We start from the raw sequence: 27,340 nt of genomic DNA, 5'->3' as shown, positions 1-27,340 counted from the left end.
ATGCCCCTTATCCCGTAATTATACAACTTATGAAATAGAATACCATGGTCAATGGTATCGAAAGCTTTACTTAGGTCCATAAATGAAGCAATGGTGTGATTTTTTTTTAAAGTGAGTTTACAACTATATCCATCAATTTGGTTATTGCGAAAGCGGTAGAGAATTTGTTTCTGAATCCAAACTGGGATGGTGTAACCTAATAATCCGTATATTGTTTTGTTCACCTCCATCTTCCGAGATCTCCCGATGTTGACCAATGAATAACGGAGCCTCGCCACCTTCCGAAATTCCATCATGTTGTCCAACGAATAACGGAGCTTCGGCTTGTTCCAAAATTCCATTTTGGAGTACTTCGCCATCTTCTAAAATTCCATGCTGGTCCCTATTTGCGGCAATTGTTTGCCCTTCTCTTGTTCTTCCTCCTGAAAATGTTCAGAATCAACATTGATATAAGTAGAAGTATGCACATAGACTAACAAATATGTTGTTATTATGAGAGAGTAAATATCCTGCCTGAAAATGTGAATGTTTTAGTACTTTCTATTGTTATATTTAAAACCTATGGGGCATTTTCACGGTAACCGACGTTACACTGCACAATTTTACCAAGGAGCTTAGCTCCTTGATTTTACACGAATTCCTTTGGGTGTGTGATTATCCAATGAAAAGTTATGATTATCTCTAAAAACAAAAATTAATGGAAATTTGCTTGATCAGGGTTTCGCACTTTCCTTTATTTTAATACACTAGAGAGAGATACCCCCTGCTGTAGTCTACATCGACATGTTTTCATTCTAGAATCTGCAAACCAAATGTCAAATGCTTAATAAAAGAAAAGTTAGGTTCACACCATTCTAAAGAAAAGAAGTTTCACGAAAGAAACGATAACTTGCAATGCCACACCTTTGCCTTCGTCTCCCGCCTTTTCTGTGAGTAGTGTTCGCACCAGCGTGGCGCCGTTATTATAAAAAAAAGGCTATTAATTCTGAAGGCGAAAAAGGGTTTCAAGCACGAGCCAAGGGTAATGCATATAAAATAAAGCAATTGAAGAGCCAGGGGGGGGCACTTACATTGACGAGTGGATACCATGCGCGACCAAAAAACACGTAAAAAGGATGTCTTTTTCACGATAGGGCACGTTACGTACGTAACCTGATAAGGGTGCCAAAAACACAAAAATAATGAGAAAAGGGTATCTATTTCGCTAGGAAACTACGTGTTTAGGGTCGAATTAGCGGAGATGATAAAACAAAATTAAAATATTTTATAAAGGATATCCTTTTTTGCCCTTACACTTCGTGTTTAGAGTCCGATTTGCGCGAGGTGTAGAAGGTGGGGTCGTACTAAACCAAATAAGTTAAAGCCGACGGCCGAAGGACCCGTAACAATAAAACATTTCTTGTACTTGTTTAGGGGTTCATTTCAGGGTATATTTGCCAAGAGAACGGTTTTTTTTCAATACTTGTTAAGGGTAGGTTCACACGCCGATACTTGTTAAGTGGTGCATTTTCAGAATATGGAAATTACGTATTAAGGGTACTTTTCAAGACCTCATGGTCGCATGGTATCCACTCGTGAATGGAAGTGCCCCCCCCCCCCCGGGGTTGCTGAGACATGATATTGTTTTGCTCACTTCCATCTTCCGAGATCTCCGGATGTTGACCAATGAGTAACGGAGCCTCGCCATCTTCCGAAATTCCATTTTGGAGTACGTCGCCATCTTCCGAAATTTCATGCTGATCCTTTCTTTGTTCGGAAACTGATTTCCCTGTCCTCCCTCTTCCTCCTGAAAAAGTTAAGAATCAACATTGATATAAGTAGAAGTATGCACATAGACTAACAAATATGTTGTTACTATGAGAGAGTAAATATCCTGCCTAAAAATATTTTAGTACTTTCTATTGTTATATTTAAAACCTATGGGGCATTTGCACGGTAACTGACGCTACACTGCACAATTTTACTTAGCTCCTTGATTTTACACGCATTCCTTTGGGTGTGTGATTATCCAATAAAAAGTTATGAGTATCTCTAAAAACAACAGTAATGGGAATTTGCTTCATCAGGGTTTTCGCATTTTTTTATACACCAGAGAGATAACCCCATGGTGCAGTCTACATAAACATGTTTTCTTCATTCTAGAATCTGCAAACTGAATGTCAAATACATAAATAAAAAGAAACAAGTTAGTTTCACACCACGTCTAAAGAAAAGAAGTTTCATGAAAGAAACGATAACTTGCAATGCCACACCTTTGCCTTCGAGTCCTGCCTTTTCTGTGAGTAGTGTTCGCACCAGCGTGACGCCGTTATTATGAAAAACGCTACTAATTCTGAAGGCAAAAAAGGGTTTCAAGCACGAGCCAAGGGTTATGCAGATGCATGGGCGGAAATCCCAGCGGGGGGGACAGGGGGTCGTGCCCCCCCCCCCCCCCCCTACTCGAAATAGTAGGGGGACACAATATCAAATGTCCCCCCTACTATTTTGGGTCTTTGGTGATGCTAAGAAATATATCACTGAAAATGGGAATAAAACGTGCGTTTTGGGACGAGATTTTCCAGACCCTTGTCCCCCCTACCTTTTGGGAAACATTTCCGCCCCTGTGCAGATGAAATAAAGCAATTGCTGAGACATGATATTTTGGTTGGCTAGCAATAGCTTGTCCCTAAGGCAATTGCTGGCCATCAATTGCTACTTTTTATACATCTGACCCACTGAATAGAGGAAATTATTCTAAACAACAGAGGGGGTACATTTTGCGATTTGAGTTTGAAGATTTTATTGAAATGAAGCACACAATTACCCAATATTTTTTGGTTTGTTCTTATGCGTCTGACCCAGTGAAAAGAGGAAATAAACAAAATACTCAAAATAACAGAGGGGGTATATTCTGCGATTTGAATTTCAAGATTTTATTGAAATGAAGCACATACAAGCTGGCTTCTTAAAAATGCCTGCAGCACAACTGTGATATTGATTGACGATTAACACTTGCGACATGCAAAGCAATTCTTCCCTAACTTTTCCAAGAGGTTTCATTAACATAAAAGTTGCCTAAATATGTACAGAAAAACGCCTTTTGTACTCATAGCCATATATGTAACATACACTTTTCTATCGCGACACTCATTACATGCATTAACGCGTACTAGTCACACCAACAAATGCGAGGCGAGACCGATTGGGTCTATTCCACTCTTTTGAAAGGCAAGCTAGCGAGTGTATTGAATTCGGTATCACTAGTGTGACTAGTGACGGAGGTTGCTTTTTGGTGCCATCTTATGTCAATATCGGGGAATGCATTTGGAGGTATTTTCCCTATATCTAAGCAAGTTAAGACATTAATACTGTCATGAAGTATATCACTGTTCTCGTAAATATATTATCTTTCGTGTTGAATGCTGATATTTTGCATTGATTGCTGATATTATTGGCAAACAGAAAAATATTAATGCACATCCAAATTTTTGCCTAAAAACATGAAAATTTTGGCATAAATTCTTATATTTTTCAAAAAATATTGAAAGGACTGTCCTGAAAACACTCGCAATCGATTTCTACTGTCTAAATCAATGTGAAAGGCGTATTTATTTAATATTTTTCTCATTTTTTGTGCAAACATATGAAAATAATTGATTTTCATGAAAATTTCAAGATGGCCGACAAAAATGGGGTCCTCTGGGCCTTCCGTACAGGATATGACCCGGCAGCAACACATTTTCTTGACCTCTGATATCATGCCAACATCTGATATCATTGGTATCTTTCTGTTTGTCAATAATATCAGCAATCAATGCAAAATATCAGCATTCAACACGAAATCGCATGAGATTCAAGCCAATTTTATGAAAAAAATGCCAATTTACGATTATAAAAAAATCATGAACGATAGGATTTAGTAGTTGTTCACATTATACTCAAATAAAGTGCCATTAAATTGTTTGTCGGACACACTGTAGTGTACAAAACTTCGTGCGGTCGTCCTCTTTTAACACCCGGCGGTGTATATCTAACATTACTGTTTCTTTAAAGAGCACAAAAACAAGCAATTCCTTATGTGGCTGAATGCTCATTATTTGACAACACTTCAAATCTGAAGAACAGAAATTGGTAGTAAACAAAGTCCTATATTATTGTAAAGACCAATTCAGTTAAACATCCATGTTTTTAATAAATACAAAACAATGCATCCAAGTCCAAAGTTCATAGCGAAATATTGTATTATTATTGGTGTCTGAGTTTTTACAATCAAAGCAAAGAGTCGTTTTGAATATTCAGTTGTCCCTAGCTTGGGAATTGCGATTTAGCAGTAAGTTGCAGTAGACATGGTAGAAGAAGGCATAGATGATATTCCAACAGTTAAAGTCCAAGAAGCAATTCTGGTAGTGTGCCTGTGACAAGAGATTAGCTAATATCTTGTCAAAGGCACACTGGTCTCATAAAAATTAGAGCGATATCGAGTAATGTATACAGACAATATCCATGGTATCTTGGTAAAAAAAAATCCATAAAAAGTTGAAGATGGTCGTCATAATAAATTGCAAATGTTGAATGGTTGTCTGCAATGAAAACGTATAAATTCATTGACTGGACACTTATTAAAAAAAGGTAGTATATTCGTTTATTTTTTTTTATTTTCCTAAGAATGTTAAATTGGTCACCTTTTATACACGAAAAGAAATCCACTCCAGGCCGTTATCCCCGGTAATCCACTTGATCAAGATATAAAAAGGGCTTTGTAAACATTAACAATATCTAATCATAATATGCCTATTTCATGGTTCTATTTCACATCAGACTATCATGTACACAATTACTCACCGAGATCCACATAAACATTCTCATTAACGTCATCTTCTTTGAGATTTTCTGCAGTTGCGATGGCAGTTACCAGGACAACAGTAAAGATTAGCAGCAGCATCTTGGAAGTCATGATTAATTACTAAGGTCAAACGACGATGGAATGATATCTGTAAAAACAAAGGAAAGTTATTTTCATATTAATTGTTACAAAGTGGGTAAGTAAACATCTGATTAGGGTTAGGCAAAAATTGAAAGTAGCGTGGAATACGGTGATGTGTCGCTGGCAAATCAGCATTCGATACCCCCCCCCCCCTCCGGTTGATGCCCAGCTTACACTTTCATTCGGCCTTCAGATTCCAAAGAGTACAAATAAAAAAGTATGTTCCCATTCCGTAGTAAATACCAATAATTATAACAATAAAAGTGATAATAATAACAACAATAAATGGATTTATATAGCGCTTTTTGCCCGAGGATAGGCCTGCATGTACAAATCCCTGGCTATAACTACCCCAGCTGTAGCTCGAGCTACCATACCGACGCGCAGTGCACTTAAGGAGATAATCTTGGCGGGTACAGTACACATTCACTTCAAGTTGGTCGAGTGCAGCACTGTGGCACTTCTTGCTGAAGGACAGACCATGGTTAGGATTCGAGCACTCTGGATTAAAGACGAGAGTCACAACCGCTATACCACGACGGGCCCGCGAGAAAATATGTGTAGACTTAGCAGGTTGTAGGAATCATTGTAACAGTTATACTTGTTAAGATATGCCTTACGGTGGGAGAAAGGAGAGTTAGAGTAACAACCATTATCTGACATGTTTGGAAATAAATTGAAAAGGAGTTTGAAAGTGCAATATTCTGCACATTGGATAATAAGTTAAGAGAATTTCAGTGTACTCCATCTGCGGTACAGAGCTTAATTGTAGCAATTTATTAGATTCCCCGATTCTTAACCACTTACAATGGAAGGATATCGATGTTTGATTAGAAGAGACAGCAGAAAATAGAACTATTAAATTATACAATTTTACTTATTCGATTCTTAATATAGCATATATGTAGGAGGGAGGAATCACAAACTACCAACTGCCGAAGAGATACAAGTGAAGCTTATTAAAAGAATAAAAACACTAACACAACGGTATAAAATGTAGGAACACGTACATGACGTACAAGCAAGTACTATAATACTATTTCAGTTCATAAGATTGCAACTTTTCATAACATGTCCCTTTTCAAGTTAGTGGGGTCTACATTAAAAGATTAGCTCGAGCGGCTTCTCGCTCGATTTTGAGAAAAAGTCAAACTGTGTGTGTTGCCCCTCCCCCCCCCCATATTGTTTTGCCTCCCCCTAGGTTAAAAATCCTGGTGCCCATTGCGCCGGACCCGATCCGCATAGCACTGGCCCCCAAAGTTATACAACCGATATAAAAAAGGAAAAGATGAAAAAAAAGGAAATGAAGATAAAGATTTTTTTCCTGAATACCATGTCAAATAAATCTCAAAGTTCTCATGAAGAGGGTTTTTTTTTTGCTCCGCGCGCCATGCTGCACGCCGCCCCCACTTCTTTGTACTTATCACGCATTGAGCTTCGCCTTATATAATGCTCGGGTAACAATCATAAAAACATCCTGTTCATACCATGACAAGACCCGGAAATTTTTGGCTTTAACTCCCCCCCCCCCCCTTCCACCTCCACCTGTTACGCCCCTGTCCATGTTGGGAGCCAACACAGACGAACCATCTTCGGTAGATATGAATACCCCTATTTGATCCAAATGGCGCCGGATTAGCCAAAGAAGAGGTTTCGGGGCCCTAATTGACTACTCGATATAGACCCGGCAAGAAAATAAAATCACTAACATGTACGCTATCGGTGCCCTTGGCACTGTTAGGGAGTAGTCGAATCATTTGCGGTACTTATACATGTACTTCTTATCGCCTTTGCAATGTTAGCGGTTTCGGCTAAAACTAGCGATTTTTCGCTGGACAACGTGGACCTACCTTTACGACGGTACTTGATTTTGGCAGAGATTTTTAGGCCCGTCGTAAAAGACTGTCCCGCAAGGCGAATTGTGTAGAATAAGAATTTGTTTACCTTTTGCATCCGCAAAGGAAACATTCAATCTGTGGTTCGTGTGCAAAATATTGTGGTAACATTTCTGATTTAAGGTCAAGTCCACCTCAGAAAAATGTTGATTTGAATCAATAGAGAAAAATCAGACAAGCACAATGTTGAAGATTTCATCAAAATCGGAAGTAAAATAAGAAAGTTATGACATTTCAAAGTTTCGCTTATTTTTAACAAAATAGTTATATGAACGAGCCAGTTACATCCAAATGAGAGAGTCGATGATGTCACTCACTCACTATTTCTTTTGTTTTTTATTGTTTGAATTATACAATATTTCAATTTTTACGAATTTGATGATTAGGACCTCCTTGCCTGACGCACAAAATGTTAAAATAATGGAATTCCATGTGTTCAGGGAGGAATGAAACTTCATTTCACATGACAATGACGAGAAAATCAAAATATTTCATATTTCAAACAATAAAAAACAAAAGAAATAGTGAGTGAGTGACATCATCAACTCTCTCATTTGGATGTAACTGGCTCGTTCATATAACTGTTTTGTTAAAAATAAGCGAAACTTTAAAATGTCATAACTTTCTTATTTTACATCCGATTTTGATGAAATTTTGAGTGTTATGCTTGTTGAATTTTTCTCTTTTTATTCAAATCAAGTTTTTGTTGGGGTGGAGTTCCAGAGCCACATGTGGTTCCCCCCCGAGCTCAAGGAAGCCACCGGGGGTGCCATTTCTATTGACGAGTGCAAACCAGCGCGGGAGGGGGGCACTCACATCTATTGGTGGCATGTGGACGTGCCGCTTTGATGACCCCCCTTTACAGTTCTCTAGAAAAAAAAAATCAATTCAAAAGGCGCTAGCGTTTGGTTCCTCCTAAGGCAAATCAATCCGACGGGAATTTGAAATCCAATCCCCCTTTTGGACGGAAAATCAAACATAATGCCCAACATGCTTACGAACAAATGTCCTTTACATGTGGAATAGTTTAGCTTGAGAGGTGAGTGTGACCAACGAATGTAATTGCCAGCGATCCGCCAATACTCCACGTTAGATGCAATATCGATTCGATGGACTGTAATGATATATTACTAAGCCTTAATTCAGTAAGTTTTTCCTCACTTAAAATGTACTCGATCTGTAAGAAAAAAAAAATAATAATTTCTTATCCATGTTATAAGAAACCATGTACGCCTATGGTTTCTAATAGAATCTCCAGCCCAGTGGCACAGCTGGAGTCCTTTGCATACTCGATGAGCAGTCGCACGTACGTGAAAGCTCTCGCAATTTGCTAATGAGATGGTGTCGCATGAAAGAATTTTGCACACGAAATGCAGCCCGTAACACAAACCTTAGCAATAATTGTAGAACAGGTTTTTTTTAAGATTGATTGCATTGGATATATTGTACAATTAATCGCAAAAATCGAGTGAACGCTTGATCGTTGAATTTTTTGTGTTACGGAACCCTGATGTCTCGTCCCTGAGGTTTGAGAAAAGTCGCAAATATGTTTCTTTGCGGCAAAGTTAGCATCATCGTAACTGTTAACGCTCTGTTAGCGCTAACGTTGTTTCTGTGCGGTCGCTTCTGGTGTATTGCACCAGCTTGTCTACAATACTGCAATGCTCTTCAGGAATGAAGGAAGCAGTGCAAGCCCAAAGGAAGAATAAATACTTACCCAAAATAGTTGCAAACTAGAATGTAGAGTCAACTGTCTGCGAAGAAATGTGAACGGTAACCTCGATTGGTCCTCAACTCGCAGCTTCGAAGTTAGGTGACACAAAACTTTACATGGTATTTATAAGAAATAGAGGTCGGGTCCGCAAACACTTATCTGTATGGGCGGTCGCACGCTGATTGGCTATTCAGAAATTAACTCAGCGTTGCGGAGAGGCCGTATGTTACATTTTGTGTGTGCGCAAAGAGTGTAATAAACAACCAGTGGGTTCATTGGCGGCGGAAGCCAAAAAAAATTAGGGGGGCAAAAAATTCTTTGTCAAGCCCCCAAAAGAGTCGATCTATATTTTTACAGTTGTTGTATCAACTTTGCGCACTCAGTACATTTTTAAAACTTGAATTTATTATGTGCTGTATAGTATAATAATAATATCGCATGCATGATTTCAAAGTTTGTGTTATAATCGCTTATGTCCTAGTATCATGTGTATGCCTACTCCAAGAAAAAATATTGCAATCTATGTAACAAAAAATGAAAATTAATGATAGCCTATTGCAATATTATACAGATATTGCCTACCTTAAGTTTGAATATAACATTTCCTCTCCCCGACGGAGTTATATTTTTCCCCAAGGAATTATGTTTTCCCCGAAGCGCGCAGCGCTGAGGGAAAATATCCCCCTGAGGGAAAATATAGCTTCGGAGGGGAGTTGAAATTTTATTTATTAAAACGATAGACCAGGCAATATCTGTTATATTACATAGTCTATGTGGATTCTCCATCAGAAATTGCATTCATCATACAACCCCAAATTCTTGCTACAGCTCTGATCCATCTACGTCATAATAGACTTTTCTTTGAAAATACATCAAGCGCATTCTTCATGCAATCGACTCGTTGACACTAGCGCGTACATCATTACACAACTGGTAATCAGCGAGTGACGTCACCTTAATGAATATAACGCCGCAATTGACAATACAACGCAGTTATATTCACTGAGGTGACATCAAAACCTGGTATATAACAAATGCGATCCTCGCAGCTATGGTCACGTGATAGCGTATTGACCTATCAATGATTTGAAACTACATAACCTATGTAATATAACAAATCATTCCTCTAACTATATAACAAATTGAAATATATCTACATGTGTGTGTATATATATATATATATATATATATATATATATATATATATATATATATATATATATATATACATACAAATAGAAAGGTAATTGCTGAAGAATCGACATAGAATTGACAAAATAAAATATTTACAAAGTGAGAGATAACAAAGGATAAAACTATAAGAATGACAGTAGATAAAATATGCCGCCTTATAAACATGTTTGGAGGGAATGTGTTTTATGCTGTAGCTAGGCAAAGAAGTTTAGACTTTGAAAGCGGCATAATCAGATAAAAGTTTGAAAATGTCCGTGATGTATTTTGGCATGACTGCGATAGTAGATCATAATGTGTGTTCCACATTGTCTGCCCAAATTAATTTAAATTTCATCAGATAATCTCGAAGAAGGTGTAAGACCATAACCTTTGAATTCCGGGTGCATTGTGCTGTTAATATAAATGGCTTTAACTGAATTGGTTTTCACAATAATCTAGGAAATTGTTTACATCCGATTTCCGTTCTTCAGATTTGAAGTGTTTTCAATAATGAGCATATGGCCGTACCAAGAATTGTTTGTGTGCTCTTTAAAACGCAGTAACGTTAAAACTACACCGCCGGTGTTTAAAGATGGCAAAGACACCTATCATTGTACACTACAGCGTGTGCGTAAAAAATTAATGGCACTTTAATTGAGTATCATGTGAAAATTACTAAATCCATTTGTGTACATTTTTGATAATCGGAATTATGCTTCTTTTTTTCATACAACTGTGATAGACCTGTTATTTGACTCCCCCCCCCCCCCCTCCCTCACTCACGGGCGTTAAACGTCCGCTATATCCTATCCGCATCCTCTGCTTGGACATCCTCGCAACTCAGATCCACCAAAGCTGAACAGCGAAAAGAGGTAGAAAATAAAAGGTGCGGGGAAAAATTATATACATCGTTAATAGCTGAGAAATAGAAGGGATGTGAGGGTGTGCATCTCGTAAAAAAATGTTCAAAATCTTCTGTATAGGAGCTGTCATTCACCTCCACCCCTTTCACCCGCAAGGTTTCTTTATGAATATCCGTTTAATAGCCGTCATAATATACAGTGCTAAAAAAAAGTTTACACTTTGAAAAAACTCTGTAGAATTATACATTTGTAATATCCTGAAGAATTTTTTACAGTTTAGCATTTTGTATACAGATCCATTTAAGAAAATTACGATATAACTATAGAAAAATATTTCCGCTTGAGAGAGCACCACTTTCGTTTGAAAGGTTGGTGAAATATAATTTGCGCAGAACTTTGAAATAGTTATGCGAATAAAAGTAGACCTTAATCATGAAGAACATGTTGAATTTAGCTAGTAAAATTAGTTTGAAGATATCTTTTACCTTTTAAACTTGTTTCCTTGCCCAAAACATTTATAAGAGTGCATTGGGCCCCACCCAACTCCCCCAAACACCGAGGCCATCAAGACGATATTTACCCTACACTGAGCTGTGATTTATACGAAATGGCTTACACTGTAAAAAAAACTGTGGTGTTAAAACTGACACCAATCGGTGTTGATAGAGGACCACACCCTGAGTTAAAATTAAACCGAAAAGATTAAACATAACACCAAAGAATGTAAATGTAACAGCCAAATGTGTTGTAATAACACCTATAGGTGTAAAACTAACAACACCAATTTAACACCGGTGTAACATAACTGGTGTGGTCCTCTATGTACACAGGTTAACACCACAGTTTTCGCTGTTTAGGCTTGATTTTCATTTTGTTAATCACTGTCAAGCTTGATAAAAGTATGGAGAAACAAGCATTAAATGAAAAATGAAATGTAAACCCACTTGAAATGATAAAAACTTAGTGACAAAATGCTGGACATGTCTGATGTGAACTATTGTTCAGATTCAGTTATGTCCTCAGATCCAGCTAGCACAAAAAGGGTAAAAGTTGTGCTATTAAATGTTGAAATTTCAATTTGGGTGGCAAATTGTTACATAATGCTTGAATGTATCCGTTTTTTTTTGACTAAAAGTATAAGGGAAATGTTTAAAAAATGTTTCGCAGGGTAAGTTTGATTTCGCTCGTTCCCCTTGACACGGCGTGAATACGAGCATTTCTGCGCAGATTTCAGCGAGCTTTACAAAAATGGACAGTTCTCACCCAAGTGTAACATTCTCTCAAAACTTTTACTTTCATTCGATAGATGAGATCCAAACCGAAGATTATATGTAAAAAAGTTACCCACGTGTTGTATATTTTGTTGATTCCCAGGGCTTTTTCAAATTTAAACTTTTTTTACGGATACGCACTGTATAGGTAGGCTCACGGAGTCATATTCACACCTTTTTTTTTTTGGGGGGGGGGTACATTTGATGTTTTCATACAATCACTAATAGCGAGAGGTGGAAAATAAATTAATCTACATTTCCCTCTGCAATCATGATAAACATGATAAATGATAAACATGATAAATGATCTTCCAACATAGTTTATGCGAGCACGAGCTGAGAAATTTTGATATTCCGATCTGAAAGGGGGACAATTTTAAATGAATCAGACCACACCTTTTCAATGATGCGAAGTGCATGCTGTCTGAACTTATTTGATATCCAGATCAAGTACTATTCGTAGGAATTCATGAAAAAGACATGTATCTCATTAATTAATTGTCCTAATATTATTATTGTCCTGTAATCGTTAACAGGATGCGCGTGTTTACGAATATTCTTAATTGTTAATGCTTGCTAAGCGAGAGCCGAACTTTTTTTTAAAGTAACATAAAAAGGTGATTTTAAGTAGTTTTATAGAATGACAAATATAGATAAAATGTGAGCACGCAGAGTTTTGATTTTAAAATAAAATCTGGAAAGGTATATTGTTCTAATATTCGACAGAACCTAGCTGTTACACTAAAGAAATTGGCCAAGTTGTGTAAATAAAATATTCAATCCACTGCAAGACAGAAGTTTATATATAAAGTATGAACAGACAAAGTGGAATGGAATCGTCTTTACGTTATTACAGACGGTTCCGAAAAAAATAGTTGAGTCGAAAATAGGTTTCCGGTGTATCATTGCAGAAAGAAATTTATCGAATAAATAAATATATAGTGTCTTGTGAACGAATCCATACGTTTTCAGTGCAGATGAACATTCAAATTGCGCAATAATGACGTCCATCTTTAAGTATATTGCCAGGCTGAGTATACATAACCCGATATTACACTACAGTGGGTATCAAAAAAAAGTTTACACTTTGAAAAAAGTTCTGTTAAATCATATACACTTGTAATATCCTGAAAAATTTTCCACATGTTAACATTGGTACAGATCCATTTAAGCGAATGACGATATAACTATCGAAAAATATTTCCGCTTGAGTGACCACCACTTACTTTTGAAAAGTTAGTGAAAAATGATTTGCGCAGAACTTGAAAATAGCTATGCGAATAAAAGTAAACCTTTATCATGAAGAGCGCGTAGCATTTACCAAGTAAAATTGATGTGAATATATCTTTGAACTCTTAACTTGTTTCCTTGCCCAATACACTTCGAAGAGCGCATTGCGCCCCGCTCCACTACCCCACACACCAAGGCCATCAAGACGATATCTGATTTACACTGAGCTGTGTTTTACATAAAACGAATTAGGCTTGAATTTAATTTTGTTAATCATTGTCAAGCTTGGTAAATTTGTGGAGAAACAAGTATAATATAAACAATTAAATGTCAACCCACTTTAAATAATAAAAACTAAGTGAAAAAATGCTGGACATGTCTGATGTGAACTTTTGTTCAGATTCAGTTATGTCCTCAGATCCAGCTGGCACAAAAAGGGTAAAAGTTGTGCTTACTAAATGTTGAAATTTCAATTTGGGTGGCAAATTGTTACATGATGCTTGAATGTATCCGTTTTTTTTTACTAAAAGTATAAGGGAAATGTTTAAAAAATGTTTCGCAGGGTAAGTTTGATTTCGCTCGTTCCCCTTGACACAGCGCGCCGCGGTGTGAATACGAGCATTTCTGCTCAAACAGATTTCAGCGAGCTTTACAAAAATGAAGTTCTCACTCAAGTGTAACATTTTGTCAAAAATTTTACTTTCATTGGATAGATGGGACCCAGACCCAAGATTATATGTGAAAAAAATACCCACATGTATAATTTTTTAATTCCCAGAGCTTTTTCAAAGTGTAAATTTTTTTGATATGCACTATATATCGATTGCTTCTTGGACTTTACTTGTTGGAATATCATCTATGCATCACTCTACCGCATCTACTGCAATTACTTAATCGCAATTCTCAGTATAGGGAAAAGTGAACAATATTTACAACGACTCTTTGCTTTGGTTTTAAAAACCACTGGTAGTATATCATTTCGCTATGAACTTTTGAACGTCGGGTGCACTGTACTGTTAATATTAATAGCCTTAACTGAATTGGTTTTCACAATGATCTAGGAAATTGTTTACATCCGATTTCTGTTCTTCAGATTTGAAGTGTTGTTAATAATGAGCATATGGCCACAACAAGAATGATTTGTTTGTGTGCTTATTTCAAAAACAGTAATGTTCAAACTACACCGCCGGTCTTTAGAGAGGACAACCACACCAAGCATTGTACGCTATAGCGTGTCCGTGAAAAAAAAGGTAAATGCAGTTTCATTGAGTATGACGTGAAAATTGCTAAATCCTATTATATATTTTTTTAATTCGGATTCTTTTTTCATACAACTGGCCTGAATTTCATGCAGTATTCTTTCATCAAACACTGAGTTATGAGCTTTCTTTCAGAACTCAGAAAACCTTCCTATCCAAGTTTCGTTATCGCGTTGAATAAAGTATACGCAGCACAATCACGTCTAACATTTACTCTCATTCGTTTCCTTTTTAGATCTTCGGCCAAAAATTTAAATTCAAAAGGAAATTGAATGTTTAAGAATATTCGTATGATATTATCCTTATTCAAACGTGATCAAACATGAAATTGATTGATTTATTTATTGGTTGATTTCCGAATATTAGGTCAACTAAATGACAGATACAAGGAAATGAATTAAAGGAAATATTCTTTTCAATCCATAATCTCACCTTGATACCTTCTAATAATTATAGGAGACGAATGAATAGGTCATCCCCAAGTCGTAAGATAGGGATCCTTGCAGTTTTGCGCCCATGGCTGCACGTGGATAAAAACTGATAATTTGCACCACTTAATATGCAAAAGTAGATTACAGTCTTGTTAGCTGAACCTGACTACACATAGTGCTTGATACAAAACTTGGATGGAAAGGCTTCCTGATGAGCAATGAACAGTCATATCATATTTGGTATGATTGAATCATATCACCACATTAAACTTATCTAGTTGTAGGAGATGAATTGTAGTTTACGGGCGTACAGAATATACTATTAGAGTGCCATTAACAAAAAGGGAGTAGCCTAGATAGGCAAATGGCATCCCCCTCACATCCCATTCATATACTTTGTTTTTTCTGCAGTTATTAATTTTGTCTAAATTGTACAACTGTCATTGTTGTTCTTATTAAATTATATTAGATTAACTCACAATATATTGTACCCTGTTTTTAAGAGATGCGAAATAAAATTATTTGAATTTGAGTTTCGTGGGACATAATGTAGTAATAAATTTATGGTGATAACACCACTCACGATTTATACATGTATATAACACTTTCTATTTGATATCTTCACACTATGCCGGCCTATTTAGTGTCACCTTCAAACTTTAGGGTGCATATTAAACGCAAGGGAGCGTGATTCTCCTGACATCCAAACACAAGAAACAGAAGGTAAGTTTGTACATGAAGGGATGGGAAGTGTAAATGCTAACCCCCTCTCCCACCCCATAGAAAAATAAAAACAAAAACGTGAGAGTCGAACGATTGTTAAATTAAACCCAGTGAGAAACCAGGAGAAGAAAATGGGCAGACGACCTGGGCGTGACCCTTACCTCACACACAAACCTCGCCCCTTCCTCCTGATTGGTGGAAATGTCGAGACACGTGACCCGTTCGGTATCTGGGACCTGTTGAAGAAAGACTTGCAATCAAACGTACGTAACTCATAAAAACTTAACTTTAAGCCCAGGGGATGCACGTTTGGTGACTTTGCGATTGATTTTCAGTTGTTTTTAAACGCAGCTCTTTCGGCAACCGGCCCCTGGAATAGCATGAAATCGAGAACATTATGGGAAAACATTCGATCCAAAAAAGACATCTATTTAGTCACTGGTTCTTGGGTTCAGAATCTATCATGAGCTGATGGTAAGTTCGTGCACTCCTTGTAGGACTAGAGATCAGGCGAAAAAAATACAAGAGGGTTGGGTATGTCCCCGATGATGAACGAAATTTTAACTGGGGGATGCTGATGTAAATTTTACAAGCCAAAAAAAATAAGAAATGAAAATAAATCGCTGAAAAATTAAGGTCATTTTGGTCCCGAGACATTTGGCAGGCAAAAATAAAAGGGGTGTCATCTTTGTGCTATATTTGTCAACTACTCACACCTACTAGAATTCCGAGGAGTTTTGCCAATGGAGAATGATACACACGGCACCCAAATGAAAATATTGGGGGTGCTTCAGCACTCCCAGCACCCCCCTCTTCCCAGGGGCATGGTTTAACACCCGGGCTAAATATACTACCCAAGTCTGTTTCTCCGTTATGTTTTCGCAAATAATGTAATTTTCTGGAGCAGATGAAAACGGATGGAGCCACCCCGAAATTCGTCTTGTCCGCTGTATCCTCTATGCATACGTTTTTTATTCGAGAATTTCGTCCAATATATGTATAGTTTTAACCAATCATTACACAGGAAACTCTACGTCTATACATCTACCCCACTTGCCCAATCTCGTTCGGTTGCATGGTTGTATAGTAAACGAGCGAAACTGCCATTATTCCACTCAACTGTACATCCATGCATCCATACCAGTCCAGCTAATACAGTGTATAGTTTTAGCATATCAGATCACGAGAAACTTTACATCCACCCAATTTCAGTGTAACCAAGGATATATTAGAGGTGATATCTCCCTGGTGTAACCATATATCCCTACATCCATGTCATTCCAGCCAATACATATAGCTTTAGGCAATCAGATCACGAGAAACTATTCATACATGCCACTAGTGTAATCATACATCCTTACATTCATGTTAATCCAGCCAATAGATACAGTTTTATCCAATCGATTGGGAGACATGTGCCCTCTTTGTTAGCTTTAGGAAAGGGCACTTCCAAACAACAAGGTACAAACTGGACGAGCAATGACACTGAAGGATGTGATGGATTTGCGAATTATGATGTCATTGACTGGACTGGCTTGTATGCATGGATGCATAGTTCCGCGGAATAATGACATAGATGTACATAATTGATCGTGATCTGACTGGTTAAAACGGTATTTATCTATTGGCTGGAATGGCATGGATGTAGGAATGTAGATGCATAGTTTCTCGTGATTTGATTGGCTAAAACTGTACATGCAGTGGTTGGGTGGTATGGACGGTGGATTTATAGTTGCGCAGAATACTGGCATGGATGTATAGCTTTTCGTGATCTGATTGGTAAAAACTATGTGTTGGCTGGACTGGCATGAATACATGAATGTATAGTTGAGCCGAGTAATGGCATTCTGATTGGTTCTTGACCCTTTTCTCTCTGAGAGATGGAACGACGTGCTTTCATTTCATATAAAATTCAGATCCCCTGCACTTGTTTTATTCATTTCGACAGGAAATGAAATATGAAAAATAACGCAAAATCACAACAACGTGCAAAAGTCAACGGGGCAACAGCAGTCAGGTATCTATTCGTTTACATCGGTTAATAAATCTGTACTGCAAACTGAAATATCAAGAACTGTATATCAAATGAAAGCACGTTATCCCATCTCTCAGAAAAAAAAGAGGAAAAGGTATGATCAACGAAGTGTTGCACGCTACGCAGCGCAAGGTCTGAAAATATGAAAATACTTACCTGATTTTCTTATTTACGAGATAACTCATACATCTACTTGATTTGCTAGTTCAACCCTCTGGACTGCCATACCCGAAAAGAACTCCCAAGAATTTAAAAAGCGCGAGCGCGCCCTCTCCCGTTCAGGCTTACTACCCATGATCACCGCGCCATTAGCGTCCATCTTCCTCAACTTTTGCAAGCCCATACGTTGAAACATGTTGCTACGCAAGGCGGAGGGTCGGTGGGAGGGTATCAAGTAGATGTATGAGTTATCTCGTAAATAAGAAAATCAGGTAAGTATTTTCATAATTTACTTCAATAACTCCATACATCTACTTGATTTGCTAGACCAACACGGACTCAAACCGTAGGGAGGCATGTTTTCAATTGTAAGCCTAAGAAAATTTAAAAAACAAAAACAACGAAAATTAGGGAGAGGGGGAAAAAGCCGCAGCTGCTTTAAGCGCCGAAGCAGCAAATCTCGCCTCGCTGGACGGAATGTCTTTCAAGTAGAATGAAGTGAAGGAGTTAGTTGAGCGCCAAAAGGCGGCCCTCAAAAAGTCCTCGAGAGGAATGCCCTGTATACTCAGGAATACTCAGTATCATGGGCCCTCGGCCTAGTGTCAGGAGAAGAACATCACCAGCTGACTACAGCGTAAAATTCGGAATTTGTTGAAAATTTCAACAAGAATCGTGATCGGAAAACTGAAGCTTTTAAGGCTCAGTAAGTGATCAATCGAACAATCTGAGAAGGCGAGATATCTCAGAAGCCTCCGCGTGGGAGAAAGCACCCAGAATTCGATATCTGTCTCAAATGCGTGAGGGCAGAAAATCTGCAGAATTCTGATAGAGAGCTGTAGCAAAAAGTTACTAGCGGTCCGAAGGGGACCAGGAACGACGGAGAGTAGGGATTTAAGAAGAAAACCACTCGTAAGGCAGTCAAGGGTCGAGAAAGCGACTGAGTGCCATCCTGTTAATAAGGAATGCCGCGGACCTGCTGCCTATGTAGAATAAAGCAGTCTGGTCAAAACAGCTCAACCGGGCGTGTCAGAGAAACAGCGCGGTACACATCACGACAAAAGTGTGATAGACCGAGTGATCGAGAGAGAACTCAGGATCCCCTTTCTCCCATACTGATTGAAGCACCCATCTGAGGGTGCAGTGCCCGCGGTGGAAGAGGTGGCTTGGCTCAAGCCACCATCGCCGAGAGAGCCCGTGAGGCTAGGCTGCGATGGCTGTCCGCTGGGCGGGGGAATCCCTAGCAGCAGCAAGTGTACGCCAGAGGGAGCTGGCGAAAAGTCTCTGTCATGATCTTACGTAAAAGCGACAATCAAGAGATGTTCTAACGAACAGACATCGCCAGATATGATACCTCAACTGTTACGTTCCCAACGGAATCGAATGAGGTAGCAACGGCCCTGTCCTATCAAGTTAGGGACGGGAACTGGCTAAGAGTGTCGATGTCCTCGCTTAAAGAAACAAGCGAAGGAGGAAGGAGACTTGAGGAAAGTAATCACAAAAATTTCCATCAGTCTGCGGTGAGAACCAGCTGTTTATAAAAACAGCCACAAGGCCTGGTCTCTCTGGTGATCGTAAGAGCAAGCACCGCCGGCGCCGGTTGCGGCAGCGTGGAACAGTCCGATATCGGAGAATAAGGAGTTCCAAAAAGCTGCGGGGGGCGGCAAAAATGACGCCCTAAGCAGCAGGGGATGAGCATCTAAGTTTCTAAAAGAAGAACTCCAGTGAAGTAAATCACTTACATGGAGAGACTCATCCACAGTCGGCCCGAGAAAAAGCGGGTCGTAGTGATCGTGGTTAGGTAGGCATAAGCATACATACATCCACGGTTACATCATCCTCGGTCGTGCGGTGACCATGGCCACATGCCTTGCATGGAGGGAGGATGAAAGCAGCATGCGAGGCGACTCGAGTGTGCCGAGTGAAAAAGCTTCTAAATAAGAAGACGGTTCGACAACGGGCACGGTAAGACATCCACCGCAGACCACTCCACACAAGGAGGAAACGGCGGAGACGCCCGCAAGCTTGACCCACATAGATGGCAGTCTATAAGATAGACTGTTAGAGCTCGACCGATGGTCTGGCGGCGTACAGTTTGGTGTAAACTCGCCGACCCGGTACGGTGGGTGTGCCCAGAAAGTAGGCATAGAATGCCGACAGAGAAGTCTGGGGCTTTAAACAAGCTTGAACGCACGTACATAGCCAACAGAGATGTACGGCGGTTTCTTTCCTCCGAGATGATGCTTACCCGACCGGGAAGGACTCGGGGAACAGCTGTGAATGTCAACAGGAGGGATATCTAGTATATGGAACTTTTAATCGCCGTGACATTCAGATCCGATATACATACTCATAAGTTCGGAGAGCTATGAGGTAGTGAGACATACCGCTGAGCGGTGATGGTGCTCATATCAGAGTCGCCCTCTCTTCAGCTCGATCGCTGGAGGACGGGCGTCTGTATTAGCCCTGACTCTGGCCTTGCAAGGGTAGGAGCTAAGTAAGACAGGGCACCCTTACTTTCGAATAGAAAGTGAGGTTCAGGCCAGAAACCGAACTGGGCCGCGCGAGTTGGTTTGGTATATCTATCCTCGCGCCCAAATACATGGGAACGCGGGAGGGAGTGAGCTCCGATTTCTCCCAGTTGATCATGAACCCGAGGCTCTGAGTCACCCGTAGTAGCAAGGAGAGGTGAGCTTGCAACTTTGCCTCCGAGTCTGCGACAATAAGCCAGTCGTCTAGATAGACGAAGAGTCGCAGGCCTTGGTTTCTCAAATAGGCTGCCACAGTGGTGACTATGCGAGTAAACACTCGGGGCGCCGGTCGCAGCCCGAACGGGAGGGCCCGGCGCGAAGCTGGATGGTTGGGAATGTGGAAGTACGCGTCGCGTAAATCCAGAGACACGGCCAGGTCCGACGCCTCCAGTGAGGGGAGGATCGTGGCTAACGTTTCCATCCGGAAGTGTTCGGCCGGAATGAACGTATTGATTCTCTTCATGTTGAGAATCATTCTCAATTTGCCCGAGCGCTCGGGAATCATGTCAAACCGACTGCTTCGGTTTGGGCGGCGCCCTCGAAGCGGGTCGCCCCCCTCTTCCCCTGCCTTCTTGCTGGCCTCGAGAGACTTGAAAGTTTCGAGACGGCGGTGCCGGAGCCTGGCGCTTCCGGGCAGCAGCAGAGCGGGGGTGGGTTTGCACCCTCGGAGCTGGAGGCTTCCTCGTCGTAGGAGCCGCCTCGTCTAGGGCGACCCCGTCACTCTCCGAGACCCCCAATTCGGCCGATTGAGCTCGGAGCGCCTGAAGAGGCGGGGCGAAAAATAAGGACTCCCCTGCTTCATCAATACCCCCGCTCGGAGGGTAGATGTGAGGTAGATACTTGTCAAGCAGCGCCTGAGCGCTTACTGAAGAGTCGACCGCGGGATAGGGGTTATCCTCGCTCCATGGACTGAACCGGGAGGTTGTCCCCATGACAAGTTTCCTCCCCTGGAGGAGCTCCGAGAGCCGCGGGAGCCGTACGGCCTCTCGGCCGGCTCTCATGAAGGCAAGGGAGTCCAGTAAGCGCCGGGGTGGCCACGCGTGTCGGCTGGGACACGTGCTCTGAGATCGACGAAAATGCTGGAAAGCACACGCGATCTTGAGGTGCCCGGTTAGCCGGTGCACTGGCTGGCGATTTAACAGAATCGCTCGAGGATTTCCCGGGTGTCTGGTGGTTATTGCCCACTTGTCTCGCTTGATGCTCGGGGGCATCAGCGGGGTGAGTAGACGTCGAGGGTGGGGTGAACCCGCACTGCTCGAAAGCAGAATGTAGCAGCATGAATAGCTGTGACATCTGACCACCGACACAAGGGTCTGAAGGAGGAACGCCCATGGCAACAGGGCTGGCCGACCTCTCCTTCGACCTCTTCTTCTTCTTCTTTTTTGCGGGCTCCGCCGGCGTGGCCGGGGCAGAAGAAGGCACAAGAGGCACGGGTGATTTCTTACGATTTGCCGCCCCTGGCAGGGCGGCCGCCGACAACGAAACTTCACCCGAATCTGACGGGGTCAGATTGTGGTCACAGTCTGATGTGTGACGCCTCTCGCGGTAGCAGAATGTAGTAGCATGAATAGCTGTAACATCTGACCACCGATACAAGGGTCTGAAGGAGGAACGCCCATGGCAGCAGGGCTGGCCGACCTCTCCTTCGACCTCTTCTTCTTCTTCTTATTTTGCGGGCTCCGCCGGCGTGGCCGGAGCAGAAGAAGGCACAAGAGGCACGGGTGATCTCTTACGATTTGCCGCCCCTGGCAGGGCGGCCGCCAACAACGAAACTTCACCCGAATCTGACGGGGTCAGATTGTGGTCACAGTCTGATGTGTGACGCCTCTCGCGGTCAGGGGCTGGGCGATCTCTGCCGATGCTATCACGGAGGACGTCTTATACGACAGAGAGCCTGACCTGTGCCGGGGGGAGAGAACCGCACTCTCTCCCCGGACTTCCGGTGACCCGGTAGCCGGTGGGTCGCATAGCCCTTTGGGTGCTGCGGCGGCAGAACCTGGTTTAGGCTTGGAAGCCTTGGCTACCACTTTTTTCTTTGTCCGAGACCGTGGCACCACAGTCTCGGCCTTCCTACTCTTAGCATCCGACCGCAAATTCGGAATGCTGATTGACGCAACCTCATACTCACCGCCGCCGGGGGAAGCGGCCGATTTCTGTAAACTTGCAATCGGGACGGTCCCCGTGGAGGGCACCAGGTCCTCTGGGGCTGTGTTAGTCCCACTTATCGGTACCTCTCTCTACCCTGAAAAAAGAAAAAAACAAGAATTTTTTTTTTTTTTTTTTTTTTGTTATTATTACAAAGATCTCGCTTTGGAGACCGGAGTGGTCTTTCCCTCCTCCTATAAGAAATTTGTTTGTAGCAAACAGAACAAATCAAGAGGGGAAGGGTAGGGAGGAGGAAGAACCTAAGAAAAGTTTAGGTATCTACCTGTAAGAGAATAGAAAGGAGGTCAGAACTCCTATATAGAAATCAAAAATGAATGCAAGCTCAGAAGGGAACGAAGTTTCCACCTGCGAAGAAACACAAAAACAAAAATTTTCAGAGCAGGAAGAAAAAGGATTGAGAAATTTTACGATAATTTCCAAGAGGAAAAACGTAACCTCCTGCGGAAAGGTAAAGAAATTCAGAACAGGAGGAAGGAGGAACGTCTCTAGTAACGATTCCAAGAGGAAGAACGACACAGTAAATCCTCAAAGAAGAATCGTAGAGCCCGCCTGTCGAAGTAAAAAATATAAGACTAGGAGGGGAGAGGGAATTGAACGAAGAAAACAATTCCGGGAAGGGTCAAAAAAATTCCTAACAGGAAGAAGACCCCACCTGTAAAAAAAAAAAAATTTTTTTTTGGGGGGGGGATTGAATAACCAATCAATCAAGTTATAATTGCGTAAGTCGAATTAAACAATCCCAGAAGAGAAAAAAAGGGCTTTAAGTTCCGTCTGTGAATAAAATATTAATCAAGAATTTTATTCAGAACAGAAAGAAAAGGAATTGAGCTTTAAGATCCGCCTGTGAATAAAATATCAATCAAGAAATTTATTCAGAACAGAAGGAAAAGGAATTGAGCTTTAAGATCCGCCTGTGAATAAAATATCAATCAAGAAATTTATTCAGAACAAAAAGGAAAAAGAATTGAAGAATTAATCAATCAATAATCAATCGAAAATCTTAATAAATCAATTCCGGAAAGCAAGGAAGGAACAGAGTTGAAGATCCCAACCTGCAAAAAGAAATAACAATAACACCCTCGACAACAAAGTGTAAAGGCTGTCTAGAATTTAATTCAAAACGGCACCAAAAACCACCACACTTTGAACGTGAAGAACAATAACCGTGGCAGGAGGTGAAGGCTTGCTGCCACGTAGGCAGACCAAACCCGGTGCCTCGCGAACGCGCTAGCGATGCGGCGCGACGAGAACCCAAACGTTAGGAAAACAATTTAAGTGTCACCAAAAACACGCTAAAAAGTCGCGCCGGGTGTAAATTCTGAACACAATCTTACACACAAACGGAAAGATTGAATTTAAAAGGGAGAATGCACAACAGATAAGCAAAAATAATATACCAAAGCTCAAAAAAGATTTGAGCTTTAGGAGACTTATCTGAGCACGTCTTGACAGATGGCTTGCCGAAAGCAAAAGAGGAAGATGGACGCTAATGGCGCGGTGATCATGGGTAGTAAGCCTGAACGGGAGAGGGCGCGCTCGCGCTTTTTAAATTCTTGGGAGTTCTTTTCGGGTATGGCAGTCCAGAGGGCTGAACTAGCAAATCAAGTAGATGTATGGAGTTATTGAAGTAAATTATGCATTATTACATTTCATAATTCATAATCGTTCATGCGCGACCGTTTACAATTTCCAACTACAGTGTCATGTAGGTGCAAAAATTGCTATACTTCCCTTGTTCATATGATGTATTATTGATTATATTTTGTGATGGCCAGCTTAGGATTTTTTTTTTTTAAACGTCTAGTCAACGACCAATGTTATGTCATTTCATGTTTTGGTTTTGTCGATTTTGGGACAGTTTTACAAAAGATGTCAGCAGACGATGATGTCTTTTCAGACATTTACCATAGCAGCAGTCGGAGGCCAGTAGTGAGCCAGTCAAAACCGAGGATTCTACAGGCATATTCAGAACTGACAATTTTATTCAGGGCTGACAACTTTCTCGACACGCCAATTCGTTTTTTTTTTTCGGAATGACTGTGATTTATTGATTGATGCTTAACTCTGTAAACCATTAACACAAATGGATTCGGAACTTTAATTCAAACTGCCGTAATAATGAATATTTTGAGATCTTAGGTCGGTGAACTTATAAAACATATACAAATATCTATTTAAGATTCGAAAACTATTTCGTAGAAGTTTAAGTGGCATCAATTATTGTTTGAAAAGGCCTATATAAGTTCTTCAATATCGATTTGATTATTAGGTATGTAAGACCGATAGACACATAGTATCATGGCTTGCGAAATACTGTAATATGATTATAACTTAACAATCCACCCATATCTTTGTTCACCTTCATTATTAATGGAGGTGATTTATTCATGATGTTCTCCAACGAATAACGGAGCTTCGCCATCTTCCGAAATGTCATGATGTTCTCCAACGAATAACGGAGCTTCGCCATCTTCCGAAATGTCATGATGTTCTTTTCCATTTTCGGCAACTGTGTTCCATATTTCCGCTCTTCTCTCTGAAAGGGTTCAGAATCAAAACTGACGTGATTAGAACTATAAACATATATTAACAAATACTATATTATCGTCATTACAAAGTAATTCACATCTGTATTTCCTTTTTGCCTGAAAATGAGAATGTTAAAGTTATATATATATATATATATATATATATATATATATATATATATATATATATATATATATATATATATATTGTCCTCCTTTATAAACAGGATAAACATCCTCCTTTTTTTCACAGTGTTACCTACACAAGATCTACTACTACTCCAGATGAACAGAATCCAAAGGTAATTTCAATGCCGGTAAATATCTTTTCCTTCCACACATTTATGTTTCCAATTTGTTTCTATCGTATTTCACCATCTCGTTTAAGCCATTACCCCCTCTGTTGTTATTTTTGTTATCTTATCGTAATCCTTCTGTTCTGTATTCAACCCCCTCTGTTGTTATTTTTGTTATCTTAGTGTAATCATTCTGTTCTGTACCCTTGGTTACATATTATTTACTTTGTTGGTATTACGATTTTATTTGTATGGTTTTGTTCTACTTTGTTTGTTTCAATGCATTATAGGCCTGATGAAGGCCCTTCTCGCCGAAAGCTAGCCCAATAAAAGATACTTGGAAGCTACGTCTTGCATCAATGCTTGAATTATTTACGCCTTATATATAGTGCGCATAAAAAAAAGTTTAGACTTTGAAAAAAGACCTGGGAATAGAAAAATATACATGTTGGTAACTTTTTAACATATATTCTTGGGTTTGGGTCTCATCTACCCAATGGAAGTAAAATCTTTGACAGAATGTTACACTTGAGTGAGCAGAGTTTACATTTTTTAAGCTCGCAGAAATCTGTTTTCGTCTATTGTATTTTATTGTCACTTGGTCTAATTGCATTTGGTCTAATACCAGTTCGTCTAATAGTCGGTAAGTCTAATACTAGTTGGTCTAATACCAGTTCGTCTACTCCTCACTTGGTCCATTCATTTGGTCTATATTGCAGTGGGTCTAATGTGCAGTTGGTCTAATTTCCATTTCGGCTTAATTCCACTTGGTCTAATTTCCACTTCGGCTAAATTTCAACTTAGTCTAATTTCCAGATAGTCTTACATTCATTTTGTCTACATGCCACTTGGTCTAATTTGTAAAGTTTGCATGGTGACTCGTTTTCAATTTTCTGGTGAATTTTTTAAAGTAACATTCCACGCGCCGGCTTCGAATTTTCACACTTCTGGGCCGATCAAAATTCTCCGATTGCACCCTGATTGGAAAAAAAAACGTAAAAAAAACCCGATTTCCTTAATGGGCTGGGAACCATGGCAAGTCGTTTTAAGGAGGAGGCAAGGATGTAGAAGAAAAAGCCGAATGAGGAGATAACTGATAAAGGTCCGCAGACGTATCGACTATACTATCTCATCAAAACGTCTATATCGTTACTACCAAGATGGTCGCCGTGATGTTATCGCAGCTAACCTAATAAATCTGTATATCAAACTATGTCTAAGTGGTCTGTTTGCCTCCAAACTAACTATTGGCATAACTTAACAATATATTCATAACAAAATCAAATGATCTAATAGCTTGTAACTTTTGGAATCCCCAAACTGCATAACTATTGCTTATTTTCCATCAAGTTCAAGTATCGTCCGTGCATGCAGTGATGTGATGAGTATGACATAATTTTCATCATCTATATAATCGATATGTAGGCTTAATTATAAGAATTATATTTGATTAGAATAATTCATTTGATGAGCGACTATCTCGTCATCGATAGTCTTTCACGGTGCTGGTTTTGCGCCCACCAGCCCTACCTCGGCTCTACTTCCGGATCCTGGCGACATGTAATAAACGTTGCATCGTATTCATCCACTGCATGTATGTACCTTATTTGTGAATTCACACTGGAGGGGGGGGGCACTTATACTGACGAGTGGATATTATGCGCGACCAAAAAACACGTAAAAATGATTTTTTTTATTGTGGAGGGGCCGAAACACTAACATCCATACACATATATAACCCGGGAGAAGATCCTACCTTATTCTCTGATATGTTTAAGAGCTCTTTTGCTACACGTCTGTCCTTTCCTGCCGTCGGTCGTGAAGTGAAGTCCAGTGTCGATATGTACATGTACGTACGTAGCCTATACAAACCGCTGTATGACGTGCCTCCCGCTGGTTTTATCATGTGACCAGAAGTCACGTGAGCAGTCACGTGATTGCCTGTCGTCTGCTAAAGTTACTCGTACGCCCTGACACTATACTTCCCCCCACCCTAAAAAAATTGCCTAACTCAAAAAACTTATATTAAATCCTGGCCTAATAACAGAAGTACTTAACATAAACATGACTTTCACTTTTATTTTCGTTTTTCTTTGCTTCTCTTTT

General features: G+C 40.2%; 1 long non-coding RNA gene across 1 annotated transcript; it reads right to left on the bottom strand.

Annotated features, from left to right (window-relative positions):
- Positions 1–1,747: 1,747 nt before the first annotated feature.
- On the bottom strand, positions 1,748–8,745 carry LOC121420971. Its single transcript, XR_005970912.1, has 3 exons — positions 8,576–8,745; positions 4,822–4,970; positions 1,748–1,786 (listed from the first exon to the last, which is right to left on the bottom strand). It is a non-coding gene; the product is annotated as an uncharacterized LOC121420971 (long non-coding RNA).
- Between the last annotated feature and the right edge of the window lie 18,595 nt (positions 8,746–27,340).

Source organism: Lytechinus variegatus, chromosome 9, assembly GCF_018143015.1.
Source record: "Lytechinus variegatus isolate NC3 chromosome 9, Lvar_3.0, whole genome shotgun sequence".
Lineage (NCBI taxonomy): Eukaryota > Metazoa > Echinodermata > Echinoidea > Temnopleuroida > Toxopneustidae > Lytechinus > Lytechinus variegatus.
The sequence above is the reverse complement of the archived record's forward strand: the minus strand, read 5'-3'. Positions and strand labels throughout refer to the sequence as shown.